This window comes from Peromyscus eremicus, unplaced genomic scaffold, assembly GCF_949786415.1.
Source record: "Peromyscus eremicus unplaced genomic scaffold, PerEre_H2_v1 PerEre#2#unplaced_62, whole genome shotgun sequence".
NCBI lineage: Eukaryota > Metazoa > Chordata > Mammalia > Rodentia > Cricetidae > Peromyscus > Peromyscus eremicus.
The window spans coordinates 173717-176225 of NW_026734305.1; the positions used below are offsets into that span (position 1 = coordinate 173717).

Consider the following 2509-nt stretch of genomic DNA (forward strand, 5'->3'; position numbering starts at 1 on the left):
GGAGGGAGGGAGGGAGGAAGGAAGGAAGGAAGGAAGGAAGGAAGGAAGGAAGGAAGGAAGGAAGGAAAAGAAAAGTGTGTGTAAGTTCTGCACTTCCTTTATGCGTCCTAACATAATCAAGCCTGGAAAGTCTGCCTCGTTACTGACATGTCCGACCATCTGTACTATACAGTAGGTAGGCCATTAGAGAATGGAAAAATCGTGGGCTCAGCAGCTCATTCGTTTATGCAGCCAAATTAACACACCCTAGAAAACCGACATGAATTGTGGAATCTGGATGATTGGAATGGTAGTCCATTTATCTCACTGGGGGGGGGGGGCATACCTCAGCCAAGTGGCTCGTTGGTCTAGGGGTATGATTCTCGCTTTGGGTGCGAGAGGTCCCGGGTTCAAATCCCGGACGAGCCCAGTTTTTTGTTTGTTTGGTTTTTTTTTTTTCTCTTTTTCTATTCTCCATCATCTGGAAGTAGTTGTGAAGTTCCTCCTGTTAAAGCCCCAGAAAACAGCGAGAAAAGAGAAGAGCGGATAGCTCTTCCATGTTTATTGGCTGGATGGAGGTCTCTGTTTCTCGCTACACATGTCCTAGGAACTTCTCCATAGAAGGAGGGAACTGGTGGCTTTGATCTACAGAGACCGGTCCGCCCAGATCTGCGGGATACTCCGAAGTCAACGAAACCTGCGTCTGCATCGGAGAGGGATTCCCAACTCTGGGCAGAGTCCCTGGTTCCCCAGAGGCGGCTACGACGCAGCGACTGTCCCTGGGGAGGGAGGGGCGTCGCAGGCGGGGTCTTGGGGTGCGATCTGCTGGGTGGTCCACCTGCACCACCTGTGTGCACCCTTCCTTCGGGCCCGAGGCCACGCGTGCGACGTGCGGCTTGTGCAGCCGGCAGGCTCTCAGCACCTGCCTCTGGTCCACACGGGTAGTCGTCCGCTCTCTTCTAGGTCTTGGCCTCGCTGGAGGGCGAGGTGGAACACACAAGCGGGAAGTGCCACACGGCCTCGCTACACCCCAGGGCGCCTCACGGCCGGCTGCGTGGTCCGATCTGGAGTTCTAGGAGCCTCCACGCAGCCGCCGCCGGGATCCTGGGAGGACCGTCTGTCCTGCTCGGTGACTGCGACCTCCAGAGCGCGGGCTGCCACGTGGGCAGCGCGAATCGACTGCCAAGCACCGAGGATCATCCGCGGGCCAAGATCAAGGGAAAAGCGCACGGGCGGACCAGGGATCCTCACTTTGCTGGTGATGGAGAGAGGGACCAGAACGATGGAGTCCCTCGGCAACCACAGTCTGAATTCACCCTTGCAGGGCGGGTCTGAAATCCGACTCTCCTTCCAGCCCAGTCCTTCAGGTCCCGCCCCAAGACGCCTCAGTGGTCATAAAACGGACCAGGCGACTAGACCTACGTGGCTCGTTGGTCTAGGGGTATGATTCTCGCTTAGGGTGCGAGAGGTCCCGGGTTCAAATCCCGGACGAGCCCAAATTTATAGTTCCTACAACAATAAATCGTAGCCCGGAGATAGAAGTCTGTGGGAACACGTTTTAAATACCCAAAACTCTCCTATTCTCTGGTACTTGTTAGAAAAGGGGAAGTCTTGCCAGGCGGTGGAAAGGCAGCAGAAAGATTTGAGTGACTGGTCATTCAGACTTCTGCTTAGGCTTCCACACACAGCACTTGCCTCAGGAAGCCAGAGTTATAACATTTTGTTGTTGTTGTTGTTTGTTTGTTTGTTTTTCGAGACAGGGTTTCTCGGTACAACAGTCCTAACTCTCCTGGAACTCCCTCTGTAGCCCAGGCTGTCCTCAAACTCACAGAGATCTCAAACTCACAGAGATCTGTCCACCCCTGCCTCCCAAGTGCTAGGATTAAAGGCGTGCGCTTAACGTTTTTTAAAATTATATTTTATCTTATTATTTGTCGGGGTGGGGTGTATGACGCCACTGAGGAGCTCAAAGAACACCTCGTGGAAGCCGGTTTTCCGGTTCCACCGTGGAGGCCGTTGATGAAGGGAGCCTGGATCCCGAGGATCCCGAATAGAAGCAGTCAGCTCCAGCCCCACAAGAGAGTTGTTTAGGTTTAGCCATAGAGGAAAAAAAGGGCCGGGAAAAGCTCATTGGTTGTGTTTGTTTATTTTGCTGCTACCAGACATTGAATCTGGGAGCTCAAGTGAGCTGCTCAAGCACTACTTCCCTCCAGCAGGTTTTTTTTTCTTTTTAATTACATTTCTTTATCTCTTGCCCGCGAAGTGCGCACACGTGAGTGCGTGTGTTTATGTGTGTGCGCGCGTGCTCACGCACGTGTATATGTGTGCGTGTACATGTATGTGTATATGTTTACACCTGTGGAAGTCAGTGGACAACTTTCAGGAATTGGTGCTCTCTTTCCGGTCCACCATGTGCGGCCTGGGGATTGAACTCAGTGACTGGCAGCAAATGCCTCTAACCACAGAGCCATCCCAAAGGCCCTGTTTGGTTTGTTTTATTTATTTTTCTTATTTTTAGATACAGGGTTTC

At 52.5% G+C, this 2509-nt stretch overlaps 2 non-coding genes across 2 annotated transcripts; both read left to right on the forward strand.

Annotated features, from left to right (window-relative positions):
* Positions 1 to 336: 336 nt before the first annotated feature.
* Positions 337 to 408, forward strand: Trnap-ugg (transfer RNA proline (anticodon UGG)). The gene has a single exon. It is a non-coding gene; the product is annotated as a tRNA-Pro (tRNA).
* A 995-nt stretch (positions 409 to 1403) lies between these two features.
* Positions 1404 to 1475, forward strand: Trnap-agg (transfer RNA proline (anticodon AGG)). Its single transcript has one exon. It is a non-coding gene; the product is annotated as a tRNA-Pro (tRNA).
* Positions 1476 to 2509: the final 1034 nt, after the last annotated feature.